The sequence below is a fragment of the Erithacus rubecula genome, assembly GCF_903797595.1.
Source record: "Erithacus rubecula genome assembly, chromosome: 1".
In the NCBI taxonomy this organism is placed as follows: Eukaryota; Metazoa; Chordata; class Aves; order Passeriformes; family Muscicapidae; genus Erithacus; species Erithacus rubecula.
Window position 1 is genome coordinate 67,395,877 of NC_136658.1, and position 26,429 is coordinate 67,422,305.

Sequence of the window (26,429 nt, forward strand, 5' to 3'; positions counted from 1 at the left end):
TCTGATTTTGTTTAAGGTTTACATGCTACCTTCCCTGCACAATTCCCAGACTAATAAAACAATATGTGGCTACAGAGTCTACAAGGAAAACAGTAACACCCAAAGTACACCAAGGTAAGCTAAGCAAATGAAATGCAGCATATTCCAAAATGAACATTTTTGAAAATCATTATTTAGAACATACAATACCTACAAACCCTAAATGTGACTGATAGCAGGGTATGACCACCCAGATGGAAAAGTTGATTCCCACGGCTTTTTCCTAGCAGATTTCTGTAAAAACTCTGTTCAGTACTAGCTATAAAAGCAGTAAGAAATCAAATTTTTTTTCTGTTATATAGCTGCATAGAAAAACATATTGAAATGCAGGGGAGTGTTTTCTACCCCCTAAATCAGAGTGATTGCTGGCCACACTATCATTTCAGCTGACAAGGACATAGCATTAGCTACAGGCTTCTCACCACTTCTTGCCATACTGACACTACAGGAGTCAAGCCATTATTATTATGCTCTTTTTACAGTCTCTTAAACATAAACTTTTTCTTTTTTCATTTTCGTAAACTTCCCATGAACCTGAGCTCCTCCTGACCCAAAAGCTTCAGTAACTCGACTGATCCTCTGCTAAGAGTTCTTCTGAAAACACACACAGCTGTAACTATGGTCAGCTGCTCACATATGAGCAAACTGGCTGGAAGCAATCGATTGCAGGGCCTTTTAGGGTAATGCAGCTCCAAAACATCCTGAAAGGCATAGCAGTGAGAAGAAAATGACATACAGGCCCAATTCCTTTCTGCAGTTCAACTCTGTAAACTGCAATCATTCACTTCGAAAGAAAGACAAATGGATTACTCTACATCTGTACAACAGTAACAGAATAGAGTTATGTCCTAAGTATCTGGTGACAAACAAAAAATAATTTTCCACAACATTTTCTCCAGCATAAAATTAGTTTTGGTTTGCAGGCATTCAAGATAAAAAAGATAACAAGTCAGCACAGGAGTCTACATGCTGAAATACTGTCCTAGTTCTAGCTGGGGTAGGGTTAGTTTTTGCAATAGCCAGGATGGGGTATGGCTAGGACCCAGAAGTTATCCTGTGCCACCTCAGGTCACCTTCCAAGGACAGGGGGAAGGGCTTGCTTCTGGACTGGGGTATCATGACAGAAGGAGTGGCTATGTATTGTCAGAGGTTTCCATGGGGTCAGCAAGAAGATTTATCTCTCTTACACACTCCGTCATTAGTATTGTTGTTGTTTCTCTTCCTTTTCTTATCTCACTGCTGTCTCCAGAAAATTGTTATCTCAATTCATGATCTTTCTCTTTTGTGACTCCCACTCTCCTCACCAGTCCACCAATGGGGAGAGGAAGAGGGAGGGAAGGAGGGAGCATGGCAGGGAGAGAGGAGGGGAGTGAGCAGCATACAGCTTGGAGTGGTTTCACTGGGAACACTAAATTGGAGAATACCATTCCTAAACCATGACAAATAGTTAGAACACAATACAGTTTACAGACCTGTACACAGGAAGGTAACTTCCCAGTGGCCCCATCACAGTATTTCCAAAGGAATGTTACAAATTCTCATGGCCAATCCTGCAAAAAGTGGAAAGAAGAATTAAAAGTAGGAAGTTTCCAAAGGAAAAGCAGGTAAGATCAGCTGTCTCCTTGGATACACAATGCTAGAAGTCAGAGTACAATTGGTTTACAAGATGTTAAACATTTTTCACTACAGGAGCAGCTAGATCATAACAATTATATAAATATAGCAAAGTCCAAGTTAAATAAAATGCAAAGTGGTAAGTTGTTTTTAAAGATATGTTTCAGAATAAAAATGCAATGAATATATGGAACTGGATTAGAAGAAAAGTGAGAATACTGCACCAATTTATATTCCCTTTGAACTGTCTGTAATACAGACCTTAAAGTGCATTTTCAAACATAGCACACCACAGAACCAGACACTTATTTCTAGCCTTGGCACTTCTAGGCTTCTGGGAAAGGAAAGCAGAAATAGTCTAGTGGAATTGTGCCTTGTGACAAAGCATCTACTAGTGGGTTCTGCCCAACATCAATAAACAATTGTTTTTGCTTTAAATGAAGGAGAGAGCTTCAGCAGTAAACATGCTTCACATCTTGCATGAAGACTTCAACAGAATCAAAACAAACCTGTCTTTTCACACCTCCTGCAAGTGCTATTCCAAGTCAAAATACAAGTCATAGCCTGAGATCTATCAGTTGCTAAGTTTTCAATCATGACAACCATGGTACCGTGATACGTAAGTGTTGGTGACACACAAGACATTAGAGCTTCCTGCAATACTCCCCCCTCCAGAATCCACACTCATTATTGTAAGGATAATTATCTGAGTATCCCTGAGACCAATTCTTGCCCTTTTTGTATAAATATGACCTCTTGCATAAGACATGAAATTAAAAATCATCTCCTTCACGGATATCGAGTCATTCCATTACCTCTGGGACAGATATGAATTATGCATTCTTTGATTCTCTTTAAAATTTAGATGCACAAGGGGCCATGGAGAAATCTAAATGGTACTAAAAATACAAAGCATTCAAGAGAGAAACAATAACTTGTATGCTATGAACTGTTAGAGTGCTCCGAAGGCTCCCTGCCTGGTCAAGAAAAGCACATAAAGCACTGAAATGTAACAGCAGGCCTCCATGCTAATGGCTGCTAGTGACAAGGGCTCACTGAATGTCACTGCTTCACATACTGTGTACTGTTCATTTCTCTTATCTGTGTGACCTCTCTTTTGAAATGACTGATGAAACTCGCCTGAATTAGCATCTTCGCTTCTGGGCATTTGCCACCTAGAAGGCATTTAGTAACATCTCCACTAAAATATAAAAATAAGGCATGGGGGAAAAAGATCATAATCTCAAGAAAAAAAATCACTATGTCTGTTAAAGAATACTCAGTGTGTAATGCAAAAGGGCTGCTTCTCTGAAGCTTCTTCATTAGGTTATTTTTTTACCTTGACACCCTTTAGGAGTACTGGCTTGTCACAATACATGCATTCACATTGCATACTTGGCTAACATTTTCATAATTGGTGTGAATAAAAAGAAATAGCTGTTACTGCAAGAAAAAAAAAAAAAAGAAATGCGTCTGTTCTGATGCCCTGCTGCTATGATGACCTATTTCACACTAGCATCTGTTCTCTTCTCATGAACCACTCCAGATGTAAGCTGGCAAAACAGCACTGCAAGTATGTTACCCAGACGTCCACTGAGTGCTGCAGATGTTTTCTTCCATGCTTCACATTTAATGTGTGCCTGATTAATTTTTTCATTATTATCTGAACTACTTGGCCCACAGATTTTCCTACAAAGTTTGTAGAATCCAGGATCTAATTTGCAGCCATAAGAAGCAGCTCCCTTTGTGTAAACCGGTTCATTAATGTCTGGAATAACCAGTCAACAGAGCCTTGGTCTGAATTGCCAAAAAAATGCAAACTTCAGTAATCTATTATGCCTTGATAATATTTGCCTGAGGATTTAACACAATGTTCATTTCAATTTCAAAATTACAAATGTTTGCAATATTCAGATGCATCAGTCTGACCAAAAATATTATGCCCGTTCTCTGCCTCAAGCCCTTGACCTGAATGAGGTTAGTGACAGGGATATGAATGACTTGAGTGGAAAATGAAACACAAAAGTAGTTTTATCGTGAAGTACAATATTTCTTCTGTCACTTAACCGTTTTTTCCCCCTCAAAATTACAGGGTAGACTGCAACTCTTCAAGGCTAGCAGTCACGACGACAGTCTAAGTGCCATTTAAAAGAATAATAATTTATGAGGTGCCTTGGTAGAATAGCAAAGGTCACAGAGTAAACTCTCCAGGGAGGAGAGGATGACAAAGGTTACAAAGATGACTAAAGACTCGCCTACAGAAAGGAATTTTTTTGGAAGGAAGATGTTTTCTTGCAACAGCTTCATCCCACCTAGCACACAGTTCCTCATCCAAATGAGCAGTTCACCTTTAAGTTAGCTAAAAAGGCATTGCTTGCAAAACACTTTTCCAAAATTCATAGATTAGCCTTGCCTTGTACCCACTGAAGTCTCACTGAAGTGCTGGCAGACAGAGGACACTGTGGATCTGTCCCACAGGGCACGAGGGGATGCCTGATGACTGGTGTGATCCCACATGGGACAGCAGGCCTGACAAAAATATATGGAGTCTTTGCAAGGCAGCCCCCAAATAAATGCAGCTTTTGTGGCAACTGGTACCATTTGCAGACCTCCAACAGATCACCACAAACTAGTGCAACATCTCTTAGAAGCAGTGTGAGGAGCTGGCAGGTAAGGAGCCTAAGACACAGAGTTGACACACTGCTCCTGGACAGCTGTAAATATGCACACCAGCCATCACTTCACAAAGCAGTTTGGGCAGCTTTTCCTTGCCACAGCTGCAGCATTCCCCTTCTTCAGACACTGCAAGTACAGAAAAAAAGGTAAGCATAAGACAAGCAGGAACAACTCTTTTTGGCACAGCTCCACTTTCTGCCAAAATATCTCTGGGCTCATAAAATAGACATGAACTGCTGGGAGAAGCTGATGCTGCAAACCTGGGAGTAACCAGAGGTGTCTACAAAACATCACAGTGATAAAGAATAGCTTAACCTGAAGCCAGCATGCAACACAAGACAGCTCATCTCTTCAAAAATGTGTGACCATAAACATTTCTAAAACTGACAGTTTCCAACTGTTCATGATCAGTTATGGGAAGTTTCTGCAGCTGGATCAATGGCTGGCAGTTGTGGAGGGGCTGGCACAGCACTGAAGGGTACAGATGTAACAGGTGCTGGCAAAGAAGAGGTTATTGACTTCTTTGAGTATAAAGAATTATATTTAATTTCTATAGGATAATTGTGAAAGTCCATCTTGCTGGTATTTGACCTCCATGCCAGGCCTCCAGGTTCATAAAGAGGTACCTGAGAAACAAATAATTATTGAGTCAGATTATCTAAGGAGCGTTTGAGGACGCTTACCTATTTTCTATACCAAAATCAGGCAATTTTCTGAAGGGGGTGAATGCCACAGACATTCACAGTATATTCAATCCCTTGCTCCAGCAGCCCCTGGTCCATCACAACAGCCCAAGAAGCCTTTGGCTGGCTGTTCAGACCACAGAACTTTTCTATGGACCCATAACTGCACGCTGATGACAGCAGAGTGCCTTTGGGAGAGGGAAGGGCAGAAGGCAAGCAGAAGGTGGGATGCAGCTGAGCAAGACTCCAGTTTAAACAGCATCTTTTATCCTGCACACCACCTGCAGGAAGGAGGGGATGCCCCAGAAATGCTGCAAACACATCAAACAGCTCAGGCAATGCCCACTCCTGAGTGACAATTCCGCTGGGTTTGGTGCCAGGCAGCCCTCCTGAACCTGCCCAAGAAAGGGAACCAGCATTCTCACCATGGGGTTTGCCTCACACTTAGAGCTGCTCACTCCAGAGCAGAAGCCCGCCCTCAGTGCCAAGCCTTGGCTTTACGTGAGGGGTTTTGTACTCTCCTGTGTTGGTTTTGTATGCCTTGCCTTCCTTTATTAATTTTAAACAGAATGGGGGGATGTAAATTCACCATTGGGGATATGTCAGTGTTTGCTCAACATGCTCTATATACCTTTATTAATTTTGTATTGAATGGTGGATGTGATTTCACTCCAGGGGGAAATCAGGGATAGCAAAAGGTCTTTCCCACAGCAGGACAGCACTGGGGAAGGGGAGGTAATTTCTCTGTGAGTTTATTTTGAGTGATTTATGTGCTTCCATGGTTTCCAAAGCTGAAGAATTTTGAGCTTTCATGAACAGGTAGTTTCAGTGCCATGACCCACTGATCCAAAGAGGTTGATTATCTTACTGTAGCATTTGTTCAAATCTTACAGCTTACAGTACATTTTAAATGCAGCACATGATGTCTTCTTATAGTGCAAGAACAGTATGTGAAGAGGGAAATTAAAAATATTTCAAAATTGAGACCAATTTCTAAATAAGACTTATTCTTCAACAGTACAATGCATAAACACCATATGAACTACAAAAGAGTTGTTATTTGAGACAGGTTTACAAGGTTTAACTCTTGGCCACAAAGTTTAATTTTTGGCTCACTGCAAAAATTGCCTGTGTCTGTGAGGCAGCCTGTGATTTCCTACAGTGCAATTCCCAGCCCCCAAACAAGCCAACACTTGGCTTGGAGCATGCAGGGATGCTCAATGCCCTGGACTGATGGAGATGTGAAGTCGCATGCTTGTACACAGCTCTTGGCTATTGACTTTCAATTCCCACAGTATGGCTAAATTCCAGTATATCCCTTTGTTTAGACTCTTGGTCCCAGGATATCTTAATTCACCAATATCATGACAATGAAGGGAAAGTTGTCTTTTTTTCTGTCCTACTTACTTTTCAAGAAAAAAAGTTTTCAGAGGGAAAAATAAAACCCTCATGCCTCGCTGAGTTTCCAGAGATTCCTAGGTTGCATCTTCTCCATATTCAGCTTTGTCAAATGCAATAAAATAATGAACAGTAGTGTCCTGATGGTCTGGGCATTTCATGTATGACAGTCAAAAAGCACAGAAGCAACAGGTGCTTGTTGATTGGTCAGTTTTTCATTGCAACAAATTTGACCCTCATTTCATCATGTATTTTCCCACCCACATTTCTGCAATGCCAGGTACAGAGGCTGCTCCACCTTTCAAACCCTCTGAGCAAGACTGGTGTCTTTTCTTCTACTGACTATCTGAGCACTGGGTATGTGAGCTCATACCTCACCTCCAGCTCCACCAGCACCCAAAGAGTGCACCCAGACTCATGTTTACTGCACAGGAAATTCAGATGGTGATTCCTCTGTACTGTTGAGTCCTCTGAGACTCCTCAGTCCAGGGACCTGTTGTGGCCACGGCATGAAGCCATCAATGAACTGCAATTTGGGGAACATTTGCTGTGAAAGGAAGAGGAATATTCTCATGGATGGTTTTATGCTTTTGTTTGCCCTTCCTCAGGCAAGACATGTGACATGCAAGAAAGCTGACCAGACAGGAAAAGACTGACCAGAAGATGCCACAGCAAAATTTATACTTGAAAAGACTTACTAGGATTTATGCTGCTGAACAATGCCTTACTGAAACTGCTTCTCCTAACAAACTTCAAATGGTGAACTGAATTATTTGCTTGAGGAAAACATACTATATGCTTGAAAACTGAATTATAGCTGGCTCTCCCTGCAGATGTACAAGTGATTCTTTTCCTAACCTGGTGCAGTTGGCACATGAACTCTTTGTGTGACTGACAGCAAGGGCAGAAAGTTTCTGCACCGAGAAGCACAGTTCCCATTTTGAGCACCAGAAAGAGCAGAACTGCTTGGTTTGAAAAATGAGCGATGGAAATGGGAGAGAAAGGGAATAGGGGAGTGCAGCTGTCATGGGCTCTCTAGGTCAGCACTTTTATACCTGATGAACACAGCTGGATTTCGAACACGTGGGAGGGAAAGAGGAAGGGTAGGATTTGGAAACTGGCCCACATCCATCCAAGATGATAACATGCAATCCAGGGAAAAGTAATAAATACCAGGTACATGTCACAGCACACAATGCTAACAGCCTTTAATAATGGCTAATGCAATGGTACTCACCAGCCTCCTTGCTGTGCTGCCAGCAGCTTGGGTGTTACCAAGGACTGAAGGCAGGCAGGCAGTGAGGCAGGGAGCACAGGAAGACAGGCAGCCCTGCCTAACTGTGAGCATCTTGTTCAGGATCCTGCACATTAACCCCATGTAGGGGGTACAAGAATCAGCCAGTGTTCCCCATCATTTGTCTATTAAATGTGTCTTTTTCCTGGTTTCAGCTAGGATAGGGTTAATTTTCTTCCCAGTAGCTGGTACAGTGCTGTGTTTTGGATGTAGAATAAGGCTGATAACACACTGGTGTTTTAATTGTTGCTAAGTAGTGCTTACCCTGAGTCAAGGACTGTTTATGTTCCCGTGCTCTGCCAGTCAAGGAGTTGAGAGGGAGTATGGCCAGGAGAGCTGATCCTAGCTGACCAAAGGGATATTTCATATCACAGAAGATCATGCTCAGAAATGGGCTGGGCCTTTGGTCAGTTGATAGTGAGCAACTGTATTGTGTACCACTTTTTTTTCTTGGGGTTTATTTCTCTCTTCTTTTTGTATTACAGTAACTACTATTATCAACATTAGCAGCATTATTATTGTTATCATTAATTTTAAATTTTATTTTGCCTCATTTAATAATCTGTTCTTATCTCAACCTACAACTTTTACTTCTTTCCCAATTCTCCCCCCCTCACAGGGAAGGGCCTTGGGGGATGGGGTGAGTGAGTGGCTGCATGGTACTTAGTTCCTGGCTGGGAATAAACCAAAGCAGTCCTGGACAAGCTGCAGGTCAGCAGTGATATTCTGTGCCCAGTTCCTCTCCGAGTCCTCCAAAAACAGGAGAGGGAATTATGCCTTAAGTTTTAGCTTTTCTATTTTTCAGATTTTCATATTTCTCTACTGCATTAGTATATAGCTCTGAATTTCATATAAAGTGTTAGCAAGTTCTCTTCACAGTTTAGTTAAACAAAACAATCCTTTTCTAGCCTGAGAACCAAGGACGTCATTTCAGCTTCATGCCCAAAAAGTGTAAACAACAGCAAATTGAGGAGAGCAGCCTGGAAATATGGAGCTTCAAGGCATCAGAACTGGCTAGAGTTACTGTCTCTGTCCTTCACCTTCCTGCAAGCTGCCTTGCCCTCATCTCTTACAGTGGAACTGTGTAAAACTTTGGATGAGAACTACATTCAGTCACTGCCTCTCTTCACCCTGGAGAAGAGAAAGCTAGGGGGACCTCATCACAGTATTCCAGCACTTAAAGGGCAGCTACAAAGAGAATGGAGGCTTTCTCTTCACAAGGAGACATAGGGAAAAGACAAAGGGCAACAGATAAAAGTTCTACCAAGAGAGGTTTCAGCTCAGTATGAAAAATAAATTTTTACTTTGGGAAGAATCAGCCACTGGAACAACCTCCCATAGGATGTGACAATTTCTGTCTCTGGAGGTTTTCCAGATGCAATTGGACAGGGTGCAAGAATCTCATCTAGGCTTCTTTCCCCACAAAATGTTGGACAGATGATCTTTCAAGTTCTCTTCCAATCTGGTCTGTTCTGTGATTCTGTAACTAGCTATCCTCCAAATCCTATTTCTCTGGAGAGTGATTCCCAGAGCTTCCCATCCAGACCTTCAAAGCTGCCAGTATCATCTGCTCTCTCCCTCTGAGGTTAAGGTTGTCACAGAATAATTTGTATTGGAAAGGACACTGAGGGTCCTCTTGAGCTTAAGGGAGATTGCTCAGAGTCTTCTCCAGTCAAGGATTACAACTTTGGAGATTTCACAGCCTCTCCGGACAATTTGTGTCAATCTTTGATCATACCTATGGTTACTTTTTTTAATCCAAATGCATACAGTCAGACTTTCAAATGTTCCAAATTGTGTCTGTTCCTTCTTTTCCTACCATCATGCACCTTTGAAAAGAGTCTGACTTATGCATCTTCTCCCACTAGGTAGCCTTAGACAGCAGCAAAGTTCCCCAATGACCATCCCTTGATCTGAACCATCCCAGATCTCTCCACTTTTTCTCATACATCCTCTGCTTCAGCTCACTGTACCTCTTGGTGGTCCTCCAGGGGCCTTGCTTCAGTTTACCTTTGCCTTTCCTGTACTGGGGAGCCCAAAATCAGACACATCACTTCTGCTGAATGAAGGACAATTATGATTTCCCATCAAGCTAGGTCCAACTAAAAGTATCCAGGATCAACAGAGCACAGAGCTAGAACAAAACGTCCTACAAATATGTGCCCAAATGTAAGCAAAATATACAGAGTTTTAGTGTGACTGGAGTAACACTGAAAGAGAGAATAAAGTCAGCCACCCAAGCCCAGAGCAGGAGCAGGCTCAGAGGTAAGACAGCCCAGCCAGCTGGGAAAGAGAGAACAGATATGAGGGGAGAAAGGTAGAGAGCACCATAATATTTCAGAGCACATAACCACTTAAATCAAAGCAGCTACAACTGAGCTTAAATTACTGCTGGTCCTAACAGGAGTAAAAACAGTGGTAATTTCTACAATATAATATAATGAAGAACTGTATCATGCAAACACAGATTTTCTTATTATCAGTCTGGTTTGATAAGAAACACTGTACAGCATCATCATGAACAGATCATAAAATGGGCCAAAAGTGGTATGAACCAACTGACAGTGGAGACATTTCTGCAACACAGAATATATACATAAAGACTGCAATCCATACAGTCTTTCTGAAGAGATTACATATTTGCATCTGCTATCTAAACCAACGATATCCTGCAAATTTAAAAAAAAAAGAAAAAAGAAAAATCATTGCTTTGCCACATTTCATCTCCAATACACAGTACCATAACCTCCATATACCTTGAAATAAGACCACTAATAACAGGAGAGAAAAATTTCTAAGGGGGAAACCTTTGTGAGTGACTCCATCAGGAAAAAGTCATTTTAGCATTAGGACCATGAAGTCTGGCTCAGACATGGTAGCAGTAGTAAGTCTAGAGAAAACAACAGCCTGGAGGAGAATGCTTTTATCAGGCCTGCAAACACTGTCCGTCCTAATGAAAAAGGAACTTTGCATTGCCGTGGGGTTTTTTACAGCACAACAGCAGTACAAATGGAGTCACCATTAAGAGCTGATCATAGGGAACAATCAAAGCAAAACTTGGGTTTATTCTTACTTTGTTACTGCAGGAAATGAAAAGGAATGAAGAAGGCTGTGACACCAGGAATAGTGCTCAAAGCACTGGAGCAAAGTTTCTGATCAGTTCAATGATTCAGGAAATCTGCCCATCAAATAGGAATTCTGGTTAACCTTTATGGAATTATTATTAAGATGAGCAACTGACTGCCATGGACACTTTTCTGTCAACACAGATTTCCTATGTGGACAAGACTTTCCCCAAGTCCCTTCCAATGATCAGAAACATTGTCCACTTCTTACATTTTCCTGGAAGGAAGGCAATAAAAATGTCAAAAGTTATTGAGCTATATAAACTTTCTCTTCTGTCTTTTTTTCCTTTATTTTATTTTTTCCAACTTTGCCCTCTGTCAAAAAAGGCATATTCTGGTTTCATTTGTTACTGGTTTGTTACAGGGAATTACTTGCAATAAAGTCTTATCCTTGACCCAGCAAAATTTATGCAGGTTTATGCAAAACAGAAATTGTCTTTTAGACTGAACTGCCTCCTTTAAAACCAGAGTTCATGAGTCTAGACACAAAATACTTCTAGCAAGAGTAGAAGCACTTGCCATGTTTGTGTTTATTTTAAGTAATGGGATGAGACCAGGGCCACACAATGATTTTGTGTGGTTGGGAGAGGTTAGCAGCACAACTGAGGTTGAAAAACTGCTGTCTTAAACTACTCAGAGCAAAGCCACAGTGTGGAAATACATTCTTTTTTGGACTACAGACTAGAGGAATGAGCAGTGCTGGTGGGAGTTCCACAAGACAACTTCTGGCTAAAAAACTGCCCGGATGGAGATTTGCTGGAGCTCCTTGCTGGCCTCCACTTTCACTCACAGCCATGTGTCACATAATTAAGCCTGGAGGGGATATACGTGTGTCTCATCATGCCCACATGAACATACTTAAAAGGTCTGCAGGAGCAGAGTGGAGGATTTCTGGATTTCTATCAGCAGGAATCAGTGAGGACACCTGAGGGATTCTGTGACACCACATCTTTGCAGTAACGAGCAGGCAGATGCCCTTAACAGAGGGAAAGGTCATTATTTTTCTGCATAGTTTTCCTACCCACATCACCATCCAGCTCACTTCCAGTTTGGCAAGCTGCTCTTTAAGAAGAAATCAGCCTGACAGAGACTTTAAGAAATAGAACTATAATTAGGATCTGTTATATTTGGGATATGTCTTTGCCATGTTACCGCTGACTTTGGAGCCTGCAATTACTGGCAGAAAGCTTTTAGCAAAGAAAAATTTGAATGAAATAAAAATAAACAGCTCCAAAAAACAGAAATCATGTATCAGGGTGTGTCATCCAAGGGAGAATCTTAATTGCATCCCTTCACATCCCTATAGCCTTGCACATGGAAATATTCTGTAGAACCAGCCTGCGACCACTAAACACGAAAGAGCAGAATAATTTTTGCATTGGAATAAATTCTTCTTGAATCAATACTAAAACTGCAAAGCACTCCACTGCACTCCAACCACTAAAACTACATAAAGTAAGGTTGCTTGGAACAAAACAGGTTCCTCCTGTGCCTGCAATGACTTGCATGTGCATCTGCAATATGCCATTGCTAAAGTATTTATGTCATGGGCTGGTAAAGGAAATACTGATAGAATAATGGAAAAGCTGCATGCACAGGGAGCTCCTACACTAAAAACTAAGTACCAATAGAGGTCACCTCTGGAAAAGATGGAGAAAGAGCCTCCAGTAGCCTAATCCTAAAAGCCATACTCCCAATAGAACAGCAGCCCTTTGCACAGATGAACTTCTATGCTTGCAAGCACACGTGCATATTAAAAATAATAAAAGCAAGACATCTGTGAGGGATGAAAGCTCTCATTAATCATTTCCAATGCTAGGGACAGTCTGCATGTACAGCAGCATACAATGTGCTCTGCACCCTACAAACACAAATGGGGCTTTTCTCTAAAATACAAGTTTCTACTTTTGTAAATGCTCTTCAGTTAGACTGAAATATTTCCAATTCGGATTTTTAAGCTTTCAAACACAGAAACTGTTAAAAAATTAGAAAGGGATTTTCATGGCATGAAAGGGGGTCACAAAGAAAGCATGAGTCTGTTTTGAGAACTGGTTCACAGAAGAAATCCTTACACATACTTTAACTACAAGTTTGCAAAGACAATTCTCCAGATTTCTGCAAGGTCATTTCAGGTAAAGGTTTGAGAAGCACACTGTTTCTTTAGATATCTGGGTGTATATCCAGCAGGAATTAGAATAGCAAGAAAATCTGTTTTGTTTTGTCTGCCTGGAATCTGTCACCTTTTAAATCAACTTCTTCAAAACACTAGTTTCCATCTGCCAACAGCACCACAGTGTATATATATATCTACAGTGCTTTAAGTGCAGAAGAGGATACCAAGCCCCTCAGAAATCCCATGCTGTTCTGTTTTGGACATATTTTGATGATATTTCCTACAAGTTCCCAAGTGATGGCTGTGTCAGCAAGCTCTGGCACACAACAGCAGCCAGCTGGGTGTGGACTAGACAGCATGTGGACAGGAGTCAGGCTGAGGACAGCACTGGAGCCAGAACGGTTGTATCAGTACTGGAAATAAGGCTCTCATTTCTAAAGCATTTGCAGGATACACCCCCTCTAGGACAAAAAAAAAAAAAAAAAAAAAAAAAAAGAAACCAAAAAAGAAACACTTGATTTTAAATTACAGTCTTTAAATCTACATTACTTAGAATTACGCTTTAGAAGGATTTATGACTAAGATGGGAAGAAAAAAAAAGGCTTCTAAATTATTAGCTGCAATTTTGAGGAGGATATCACAGAAATTATGTTTAAAGGTCTAATCCTGGCGGCTCACATACTTGTAAATTGCTCTGTACAGCTCAGTAGCACCCACTTGCTAGGTAGAGAAAGGTCTGCAGGTTTGAACTGGTTGCATTATTGTTGGCATAAATTTACTCCAATTAGTCAGAGAGCTGGAAATGCCCTGCTTCAAAAAAACCCCAAGAACAAGTTAATAGTTAATTTACAGGGCAGCTTGGAAAATCTTATGAAAAAATGTTTTTAAACATCTTTTTCTCCACTGAACAGCTCAGAGAAGTATGTCCCTGACAAAGGCCCGTAAGGGGCAAAAACACTGGTTATTTGTTCTCTTTTGCTCTTTACAAATGAAGTAAACTACAGTTAATATATTATGCATGTCTTTCAGCATATTTTTATTTAGCCTGTTTTGGTTTGCTGTGCCTTGGGAACTTTCACTTTGTTTTGTTTTGCCTTGGGAACTTTGATTTGATTTTGTTTTTCTGGTTAATAACAAAAGTGAAGTATTAGGGCAGGACATCAGCCAATTTACAGCATGTGAGATTTGTTTAAGTTTCAATGAAACAGCCTCTCAACGTCTCTTTTCCACTCCCTTATCTTATCAGTCACCAAAGCACTCTCAACAAGCTGGCTTGTCAGAGGAACAGCACGGGCCAGTTGTTATTAATCATTTCATTTCCCACTAACAGGATCTGTTGTTTCACCTGCAGGAATAAAACAGACTTTTCCAGTAACACACTATAGGGTCTCAGTCCTGTATAGTCTGGGTACAGAGTCCAATCTGTGCCTTACACCATTAGAATTACCATTAAGGTCATGGTTCAAATGAATAAGCACAAGATACTCCTCTGTTGCAAGGAATTTATTCCTACTGCAGAACTGAAAGAGGGAAAATGAACAGCAAAGCCTGTGGGAGAAAGAAGGGGAAGAGAGGACAATTGCCAGATTAGACAGCCACTACATTCACAACTCAGTGGTAATTTTTTTTTTTTTTTTTTTTTTGAGATGGGGCGGGGGGGTGTCTTTTAGTTTTTAGCAGCATACGGGAAAGCTGAGGAGCAAGAATGGATTAAGGAAAACTGGAACGAAGAGATGGGAATGAAGGCTGAAGGGTTTTGATGGGGCTGAAAATCAGGTTCTGAGTAAATAACCAACAGAGTGAGGCAGAGTATGGGAAAAAAGAAAAGATGTTTGAAATTATCTGCAAGGGCAGGGATGTAAGAGCACAGAAATGAATGGTCACACTGAGCAGAGCACAGCACTGAGCACACAGCAGCATTTGTCTCTATCCTGCCCTACCCACCAGCTGGAGGGCAGCACCTATGCACCACTGCCACAATAAACTGGTATTCTTCCTTTGCTTCCAAAAGGATATCCTCATTCAGACCCTAACTTTTCTAAAACCCTCTTCCAGCCTGGGGCAAAGAGAGAAGTGTACTTACATGGACAGACTCCTGGAGGGTCACTTTTTATTTTCTGAAGGATGCACAGAAATTGTCAGTCTGTTTGTATATGTCTAGACAGTAACATGCAAATGTGCTGCCCTCCTTCTAATAAAGCTGCAAGACAATTTGGACTGAACTAGCTCTGTTTCTTCCCTCTTCAAGATTGTTGGTCCCATGCAACAGAACAAGTTATTCTGAAACTTTGAGTGGAAAGATTGCCCCAGTCCTTCAAAGGTGATGGAAGACAGTTCCATGATGTCATCCTCCTCTGTCCTCTTGTTTGAGGACCAAATCAGTGGAATTCCTCTACTGTGAACAGCACCCAGAGGTGGAAATAATGTGTTTGCAACAAGACATTTGCAGTCTCTCCTCTATGTGGCCCACTTACAATCAAGTTTTCCTTCTTCTTACCACTGATTTTGGTTTTTCTAGTGGTGATTCTGATGCTTTTCAAGTGCTAGAGTTTTTTAATTTTTATTTATTTATTTGTCTACCCAGGATCTGATGGGACAGTGAAAAGGTACAAATTAAGTGCTGAAGAGAAGCTCCTCAGATGGAAGTTGAAGGCACTGCCTGGCTATCCAGGTGAAGCAGGAGGGAATTGTCTCATAATTAAACTGTCTGGTTCTGCCAGGTCCCTCCCCCTGCCCTCCACCCTGCACTCTCCTGAGCTGTACTTAGTTGTGCAGTTGTATTCTCACCAAGAGACGTCCCCTGGAAACAAGTAAAATAACTGGGAATTCCACTCTAATAGGCCTGAATCAAGCAGGAACTTTCCTGGCTCATAACCTGGGAATGAGCTGACAGGGGCTAAGAAGATGGTTCCATAACCCTCAGTGGCAATTCCCACTGGTATCCTGGCATCCCTCCTTTGATAAAGCTTCCCAGGCTACTTCATGTGACTCCTATAAGATCCATAGGAAATTTTAAGGACAGTTGCTAAAGATGGACTGAAATACAAACTGCTGAAGTGCCTTTTAGGTGATGTTACTTGTTCTTGGGTCTGATAGTTGTCAGCAGCAAGGACTGGAAATGCTGACAGCTGAGATCAGACTGGAAAACCCAGGTCTGAAAGACAGCTGGCACAATTGCTCAGGTTAACCCCAGGCTGCCCACCATGATGCATATCTTCAAGTGAGGATTGCAATTGTCAGTCAGGCACAAAGCCTGTAAAACCAAAAGTAAAAAGAAAAGAGGGGGAAAATAATGAGCCCCTGGGAGAAAATGCACCTTTTGGTTGGCCCTGAAAAAGTGCCTTTTGGCTGCTTCAGCCCCAAAACCTTGCTGGTGACATAAACATATGGAGACCAGAAGATTTAAGCTGTCTGACCAACATCCCTGAAGATGACAGCACTGAAGCCCATATCAGGGCTCAGCTGGCCACATGTGGTAGCATTATCTCTTCAAACTACTGCTTCTGCACTCACTGCAGCACCAAAGCATGGGACAACACTGCTGAGAGCTGGGTCATCAAGACCTGATTTTTTGCTTTGTGATGTTGGCTGCAAAATGAAAAATCTTAGGATGTTTTCTTAACACCCCGAATTAAAGACAGATTTTTTTTTTAGTACAGAAAAAAATTTGTGAAGTCAGTATTAGACTACTCAGCAGTCAGTGCCAAAAACCTATGTCCACATTTAGATAAGAGAAAGAGTTTCTCTTTTGTTCCAGGTTCACCTGTAACTTAAAAGAAGTTCTTAAGGAAACAACCACCCCTTTTGCCTTTCCTCTGCATGTGTCATCTGAAAGGATTCCCTCTCCCCTTTGATGCTATTTGGAATTCATTCTCATCAGTCCTTCTGTACAGGCTTTTGGAAGTGCAACTCCACCCACAGGAAGCTTGCCCCAGCTAAGGAGACATGAGATACACCAACCACCTCAGTGTTTGTTACCCAGCCTCAGCACTAACCCCTAACTCCAAGAGAGATGCCACAGTGACAGGGTACAGTGTCATACTGGCTTAACTTGGGCCCTGAAAGTTGCCTGTTTGCATCAGTGTACCTCTACACCTGATAGCATTAGACCTGTCTCTTCATAGCAAGCTTAACGAGGCTAGAAATGGCAGCACTGGAGTGTCACACCCTGCCACAGAGACACTATTTCACACTGGAACATAATCAGTGCAGTTGTGACTCCTCTTTACTCTGCTGCTATACTTGGGATGCAGAATTAACTGGTCTGGTTCTGCCATTCTTCCAGTTCCTCCCTTAACACTCACTGTGTAGTTGGTTTCCTTAGTAGAATAAAAACCAATCCAGTCTTTCCAGGCTGAAAAGGAGAAGAGAAAATCTTGCTAAAAAGTGATATCCCATAAAACACTTCCGTCAGCTTTAACTTCATGCACTCAATACTTCTTGGCATCCTCTTTTCAAGCAAGGAACAGAGCCATCACACACTTATGCTAATAAAGCAAATGTAATATCCTTTTCCTCCCTGTTTTCCTTTCTCCCTGGGGTTCGTATATTAAAAAGGGGATTCTCTACGTGATGTTTAGAAAAGCTTCCAACTATTTATTCACTTTATCACTGTGCTGAGGTTGCACCCAGCTGATACAGAGGTTTGGTTTTTCCAGCTGGGAATCAGACTGAGGCACAGCAGTAGAAGCAGCAGTCAGATCCCACCGGCAAGACGCAAATTTTCAAAGCCGTTGTGAGTATGAACTCATTTAAAAATCATTTAAGAGCCATTTAAATTAATTACAAAAAAAAAAAAAAGAAAAAAAAAGGAAGAAAGCTTACCTTACTAACAGCTTTAGGGTCTGTACTACATCTCATCTCTCAGGCTGGATCCCAGATGGTCAGAGCACCAAATTGCTATTTGAGTTTTAATTATTCTTGTTATTATATTCAAGGTATGTCTGGAGACAAATTATGAAGCCTCTTATGAGTGGTCAGGAAGTAGGCACACATAAAGAGCATCAAAAAGCCCTGTCATACCTTGCACTGTGGCAAGGTTCAGGTCACCAAACTGTCCCATGCAGATCTATCATGATTAAGAAAGCCACAGGCAAACAGAGCATTTGAACATCTTTGCCCAGCTAACATTCATGCACCGTGTTCCCTTTTAGAGATGCTTCTGGGATCTGGATTTGCTTGCACACTTTTTGAACACTAGCAGAGGTTTCCAAGCTGGCCATCTATGGCCTCGGGTAAAGATTACTACAGAGATGGTTTGAGGTGCTGACTTGAGTCTTGGTATCACTCTGTTTCACCCCTGCCAAGTGAGTTAAGTGCAGAATGATGGCATATGGGAAGAAATGGTGGTTTCCTGGCATTCCTCCATTCCTTGACCTTCCTCCCACCCTCCAACCCACACCATCATTGAGACCACTCATGCACCAGGTTGGGTGTCCTAATGAGCTTCAGGATGCAACAGGGCCAGAAAAGAAAAGTCATCCCTGAGGAGAGAAACAGCAGCTTGAATTCAGGTCTGAGGCAGAGACAAGCAAACAGGCAGACAGGCACCCACTTCAAAATCTCATTTAGCTGGTACGTTGGAGGTATTCCAGTTGCCTTTGCCATATTATTAATTCATGCCCTCTTCACACATCATTGCCCGACTTAGAGTTGCACAAAACCTAAACATATATTAAAAACACTATCATTGCCTAAACAGCTCATTAAAATGGATTTTAAATGGAGACTGTAAAACTAAAATAAACAAATCTAAGCCAAGGGTAGAATGCCCTTAAAATTAGAGATTTATGCTTGACTGGAGAAAACAAATGAGAGACAGTTCTCTCATTTCAGCCCTACAGATATGCCTACCCAACTATATATCCTGTAACAACTTAAAAGGGAGATCCAATGTGATTTCTCTCTGGGCAGGCACTAATCTCTTTGCTTTCACAGACAACAAAAATAAACTTGAGTATTTGCTAGATTATTCCAAACAGACTCTATTTTCTGTAATTCCTCAAAATAGATCCCTTAAAGATATGTTTATGTGCTCAGCAGTTGTCCTGCACTTCATCCACCCATTATCTGAGCTGCAAAGTGTGAGACCGAGGCTGCTCCTCCTGATAAAAAAGTCTGCTCCGATGCTTTGCTGTAAGACTGTGCCCATGCTAAGAAAGTCTGCCTTGAGGGAACTATGTTTTCTAACTCAGTGGGCATGTATCAAAGAGCAGTTTGGGTGTGAAGGGACCTTACACATCATCTAGTTCCAGCCTCCATAACATGAGCAGAGACACCTTCCACTTCACCAGGTTGCTTAAAGCCCCATCCAGCCTGGCTTGGAACATTTCCAGGGATGGGGCTCCCACAACTTCCCTGGGCAACCTGTTCCATTGCCTCATCACCCTCACAGAAAACAATTTCCTCCTAGTATTTAATCTAAACCTGCCCTCTTTCAGTTTGAGGTCATTACTCCTTATCCTGTTCACATGCCCTTGTGAAAATTCCCTCTCCTGCTGTCTTGTAGGACACCTTTAGCTGCTGGAAAGCCTTGTAAGGTCTCTCCAGAGCCTCCTCTTCTCCAGACTGAAGAACCCCAACTCTCTCTGACTACTTTCATCAGAGAGGTGCTCCAGCCCTCTGATAATCTTTGTGGACCTCTTCTGGAACCTCTCCAACAGGTCCATTTCCTTCTTATGCTGGGAGCCTCGAGGTGGATACAGTACTCAACATTACCATAAATCCTCAGACTGTGTTTTAAAGCAGCTGAAGTGACCTGGATTTTACAGCAGTGTTCACCTCAAAATGCATAGATGTAGAAGCATTTTGAAGTGTTCAGGATAATCACAATCAGAAACGAGATTGACCTTATCCTCTGCCCACTAGGACTGCAAACATAGGATATGACTTTCTGACAGTATATTAAAAAAATATTTATAACTAGACTTACAGATCACAATTAACAGATGAGCAACTGAAATATAGATCATTTGATGCAGCAATTCAATATCACATTTAATGCTTTGGAAATCTTTCCTTCTATCTGGCTGCCAGGGTCAACATCTGCTTATTAATCTTTCTAGAACAATAAACACATCACTTTGAAGAATCACATTATATGATTATGGGACTGGCTATCAGAAGGTATGTGGCAACAATAAAAACTCAAGAGTACTTACTGCTTAATATGCTTGAAATCCAGCACTTTGCAGCTTAATGCACTACTACTGGGAACAGCAGTTACAACATCTAATTTCCAAGGGACATGAAATGTTCAAAGCCAAGCAGGAAACAAAATTAACTAGTCCAAACCACGAGATTTTGAAGAGTAGTCTAAAACAACTTTTTTTCCATTATAACAGTAATATTTAACATACAATATCCATGATTCTGAAACAAATTTCTGCATTTTGCCTTCTGTTTTCTTACTCATTATCCCACTTTGGAAAGGATGCCTCACAACAATCCTTTCTATGGTTTTTTAATAAATAAACAATTTTCAACCATCTTAATAGTGTCACAATAAGAACTAAATTTCACAGCATCTATAATAAGAGAAATTACCATTTGATTCCTCACACATTTTTTTAAAAGTTCATTTTCACTTGGACCTTTAGCAAACCATACTCCTTTCCACTCAAGGGTGAGACACCAAACAGAACAGAGGAGAGGGAATTTCCCAACTCTGTAGCTCTGGTGTGAATCACAAAGGAAATTTTGCACTTCCTTCCAAACAGATGTCATGGCAGAAGAAGTGGACACACCCTCTGCAGATGCATCTTCAAATCTCAATGCTGAAAAAACATGTTTCAATTGAATTTTACATCCAGAATGACCCACTTCCGCTTCTCATGCAATTGTTGCAGCACCCCAGCAAAGCTGTTCAACTTTTCCCTTGACTGTCATAAGCTTTCCAGAGTTGGGAAAGGCTGTTAGGCTAAAAGGACCTCAAAAAGAGCCTACCAGCTCAGAAGAAATTCTTCAAACATTTCTACAGTAAAAAGGGATGTTTTCACACTTGTGTAATGCTTTAATCTGAACTAAATGTGTCAGATAACAGAGCAATATCTGTTACCACACCCAGTGCTATCAGTAGGGAACCCACCACTCTGAACATCACAAAATTTTCCTCCCAAATGGTGCCTTTTGATTTAGTGGATTTTTCATAGAAGACCTAAACAAACCTACTCTCAGTTGGAGACTTTCTCAGAAATCTGCCATGAGTCTCCTGAAGTCCAGTAGTACTCAGATGCCACAAAACTAACACTGCTGCTGGTAAAAAGGGTCCTATTGATGTCAGTGGTGCTGGCATGTGGTGCAGACAGCAAACAACTGCATTTATTTCTGCCTTTATTTTCTTCACTTGTCATGTCCACCCTCACACTTCAGTGCAGAAGCTTATCTGCTTTGGAGTGGTGTTTATAGTATTGTCTTGGCACACCATGGAAAAGCAACAACAATGGGTTAAGTGTGCTATAATTTGTCAACTCCTCACAAACTTCATCCCCTGTCACTGCTGTCTTCAAAAGAGCTGAGAGCTCATGCTGCAGCTCATATGTAAAAATTTCATTAGGTTCTTTCAGTTAACACAACAGCACTGCAAAAATTAGAATGCTTCTGGCTGCCTGCAGATATTTAAACAAAATGGAAAAAAAAATCCTTCAACCCACCTGCGAGTGACCCGCATTTGCTCTGTTATAATAGCTCATGTTTCCTGCCACTCTTGCACAGCTTGAGAAGATTTGTACCACTCCTACTGCCTAAGCTCCTCTTGAAGAAAAACACTACTCAGGCTGCATGAGCTCAAAAACATGAACCTTAAGATAAACCAATCTACCAGTAGACACACCGCACATTTGGTAGCACAATGTCAAGTGTGCTCAGCTAATTAGGAGCTGATGATTCTTCTCCACAGCTTCTAATAAGGGAGAATTCATATTCTACCAGATCAAGGTAACTAGTATGGGAGGGAGGAACAAAACAACAAAAAAATCTGTGAGAACTGTAGTAGACGTTATTCAATAATTATGCTCTCCGTTTTTACAAACCCTCCAAATATCCAGGAAATCATGATCAATTCTACTTCATGTAATACATCTGCTGCATAATCTGCTGGCTAGGTCTTTGATGTTCTGAAAAACACCAGTAACTGTCATAAATAAATTCTCTCTAGTTATTTGGCTGCATAGATCAACTAATATTTCACTTTGCCACCACTAAAAATATTTCCCTTTACCACCACTTTCACAATACTACCAGTATGAAAGCCCACCAATTCTCTGACCTGCTGGTATAATTGGATTAAAATTATTATATTTGAAGGGGCCTATGCCTGCAGTGTGGTGTATCACTGGTGCTTCCATCTTTCCCTTCAGTCAGCAAAGAGCTCTGCTGCACATTGCAAGGAACGTTTGTCTTTTGTGACAAAGCCATGTCCATGTTGGAGACTTGCATAGAAATCTTTTATGATGTCAGAAGTGTTCCCTTATGTCTGGGGAATACTTTGGACAGATAGAAACCATAAAGCAACATGGAGAAACATTTCACCAAGAACAAATGACTTGTTGTGGATTTGTTTCGACTACTGCTAATTATTTCCACGTTCTTTACTTCCATTGCCCAAAAAGAGGGGTTTTAAATGATGTTATTAAGTTGATACATTTGTGCTCATAAGAAGGAAGTCAGAAACCACTGTTTCACATCTGCTGTTTCTCATTTTGTACTTTCCAATTCCAAGGTTTCTCACTGACTGCACAGCACACAGCCCCTCCTGCTTTCTCTTCCCTTCCTCTCGACCAAAAACAGGGAAAAAGCCAACCCACATCAAATCATACTAAAATATATTTAGCTTGTACTATCTTGCAAATACTCCTTAATATTTTGAAAGCTTTATAAAAATTTCAAAATTTTGTGCCTCTATTTGCTGTTTTCCAATAAGCCCCCTAAGACAATAGCTGAAACATACAGTTATTTTTTAAACAAGCCACTAATGCTCTTGGCAAATATTTAAGCAATGTCTTTTGCCAGATTCTTTGCCAACATGAACTGCCTGGCTCCTTCCCATGGGGTTTACAGCCACAAAAGTGTACTCACCCAGAAATGCTGGGGAAAAAAAAGGGGAATTAACGTAATTGGCAACTAAAAAAGTAAATATGCAAGATCAATATTGCTTACAGTAAAGCCAGCATCCCCCAGCATGACTCACATTAATCCAATACGGATCGTACACAGTGCTTTCAGATAAAGAAGCTACAGCATCTTGAAGTCCTAACAACTTTTATAGCATGTCCTTGAAGTGTCCTGTTCCTTTCATCACTGCAGAGAAAATATCACAATCCCTTTACATTTTCTACCCATAATGATAGGGTGAGCAGTGCTGAGGGAAAAAAAATGCAATCACAATAACAGAAGAAAAAAACCATGATTCATAGGCATAGAAAGTAAATCACTAGGAAAGCCTGTCTTGTCCTCCTCTTTATTTTGCTCATAGGTCAAACAATCTTAATGAAGCCTCCTCCACACTCACTTTATTGTTTGCTCTCATATAGAGTACAGTCTCTCCAAACTCCTTAGTTATTTTTAAAAGCTGTTCAGAAAGTCCTGCATGGGTTATACTGGATATTTTTTTTAAGACCTGCCACAATTGAAAGTATCAAAGCTGGAGGACAGCACCATGGTCTGCTCTGTGATTTACCTGCCAGTATCAGGTAAAGTTGTCAGTGGAAAACTATGAATTATGATTACTCCTCTGGGTAACCCACATCAGAAAAAAAAAGGTGCTGCTATCTAACTGCATAACTTCCCTCTAACTTTCAACATACAAATGAAGGTTGTTAGCTGCCTGCAATTTTATCTCTTTACCTGAATAAAGGTGATAAATTACCCTATTACATTTTCATATGCAAATTTGAAGCTGGATTGATGTCAGATCAAGAATCTGCTTCAGCAAGTCTGCCTAGCTACATATTTCGTCAAGGACCTTTACCTAGTAGAAGTAGAGGATAAAAAGCCTTTGGGCAATGGGGAGCAAACTGTAGAAAGGAAGAAAGAACAAAGGTGCATTTGCAGCACTGAGACATTACTGCACTGCCTTAGTCTGTTTTTCCTGGTTGGTATGGGTTGTTACAACAAAGTAACACAGATATCAGCACGACAACATCCAAAATATTTTCCTAGGATCCCTGAACAGCCAAGATAAAATCTTCACCATTGCATCTTCATTGCTACCTGGAGCTCCTCAAACCAGCTAGATATAATTGCTAGCCTGGAGAAACCTGCCTTGAAGTGCTGAGCAGAGATTCAGAGTGCTTGGAAGGGGCTTTACCACATTTCCTCTAGTGTTTTTATCCCACTCTTGGTAGACTCATTCCACCTACTCTCCCAACTTTGCTACATGCTACACTTTTCTACTTTTTCCCTTGGTTTCTTTTTCCCTTTGACTGACCTCCCTCTCCACCTCTTCTACTACTCTTCATGCACAGCATAAAGATGATGAAGATGAAACAGTAGCTGTATCTGAACACCATTCAAACTCATTCCCTCCTTCACTCTATTGACAAGCCTAAAGTCCAGTTCCAGCCACTTGCCACCACTCCAAATGCCTGTTCTTTTAGATAAAACATTTTCCCAGACAGTTTGGGTTTACTGCGACACTAGTATTGACAGGGGAACCCACTCAGAGATGTATACGAACAGAACAGATCAGCAAAGAAATGTCAGATACTGAAATTTAAATTACTAGCACTGATCAAGTCAGCAATTTTTTTAGACCACAGAAAAGATAGTTCAGAGATCTCAAAAATAAGAGGTCAGTATGCAAATCAAACCAAGAAACAAATTTAGGTCAAATCCTATCCCAGAATAACCATACACATTTCCCACTGAGTCACAGTATCTAGATGAAAAATTAACTCGAGTTTTAACCTTGTTTAATACACTGAACAGGGGTAATCTAATAACAACCATCAGGACCTTATTGCCTGATGTCCAAAGCAAATGGGCAGAGGATCCTCTGCTAGAAACCCTGTCTTTGTTCAACATCTTCTCCAGGGATATCAAATCTCTTGGGCTCATGAAAAGGATGTAAAGGAAACAGTTTATACTAACTCAGAATCTACAAAGTGAATGGACTCATTAAAATCCCTAACAGCTGAAGTGCACAGCTTAAATGTATTGATTTTATGCGGACCTGTGGTGGTGAAATTCCAATCTAAGTTGTAGTACTATCGTACTATTTTTTTAGTATCTGTTCTTGTTCATGGAACTAGCTATTGATGATGGGCAGGCATAACCCATTAAATTTTTTACTTTAGGTTTGGGTTTTTTATTTTTAAGTATATGCTTATTGTAACAAAATATCCATTGCTTCTGAATTTACCCAGCTGTTTAGGAAACTGGATGTGAAACTAAAAGAACAACATTCCCTTCTATGGTATCTTCACACATGCTCCTGGAGTACTGAATTTAATTTTGTATTTTCAATCCATTTCTTCCTAAACACCAGACAGGAACTTGAAACAATGACTTCTTCCCCCCAACCACTACTGAAAAAAACCCATTTCATGTATTTTTCTCTCAGACCAAGAATCTTACAACCATTTCAGGACACGTCAAGTACAGGAGTGACCCGATATAAATACGTGACAGAACACTAATAACAGAGTTATGGTGGCAGCTGCTCAGACATTATCACTTAATGTCAACAGGAATAGACTACTGTGGTAATCCTCCAGAATTCTGTTATAACTTGTTTAAAGATATTTATTTAATGAAAACCAGAATGCTTTCTATATAAACCCTGCAAAATTTCCAACAGCAGTAGACAAGAAACAGATCTGTTTCCCTTGAACCTGTAAAAATCAGATACCTTAAGGTAAATAATTGCACCTCTGAGTTGTTTGGGGTGGGTTTTTTTCACATCTTTCTGTAGTCTTGAGATTAAATAAATATCTGCTTCATACTTCCCTGCAACTACATTTCAAATAAATACTCAGTGACAATTCTTGCCAAGTCTCTCCAGACTGTTAAGGATGCACTGAGGATTTCTGGACTTCTTTGGAAGGGAAAAAGATATGGGCAACACACCCACCATCACTGAGGGCTTGCATCATTGCTCTAAGCACATTTCCATCATCTCTGGAAAAGCTGTCCTTGTTTGTTACTATTTCTTTATCTGTCAAGTCCTTGTTCCATTCTCGGCAAGAGGAATTTTATTGCACAAGGCTTTTGCAGACAAATCTTTCTTAAACTTACTTTCTACTATATTAAATTTTAGAGCTTTAGCCATTTTTCCTGCCATCAGCAACAACCATGCTTTAACAATCAGATGCTATTCACTTGCAAAACCCTGTCTCAATCCTTGTTGAGATCTGCCACGATGCAGTATGCCATTCCTTCTCAACACTTCAGATTTCAATTGACAGAATACAAGTATTTTCAAGTCTTACAAAGATTTTAGCATGACTTCTTCATTTATTTTGTTTTTATTCTCTGCATGCACAGTTAAG

At 40.8% G+C, this 26,429-nt stretch overlaps 1 protein-coding gene across 6 annotated transcripts in view; it reads right to left on the reverse strand.

Annotated features, from left to right (window-relative positions):
- Positions 1 to 26,429, reverse strand: part of ENOX1 (ecto-NOX disulfide-thiol exchanger 1) — a 354,516-nt gene that overhangs the window by 241,082 nt on the left and 87,005 nt on the right. For all 6 annotated transcript variants that reach the window (XM_079300896.1, XM_079300891.1, XM_079300892.1 and 3 more), the window contains one exon: positions 1,512 to 1,589. The gene's annotated coding sequence lies outside the window, so the exon portion shown is untranslated. The remainder of the gene's footprint in view (positions 1 to 1,511; positions 1,590 to 26,429) is intronic.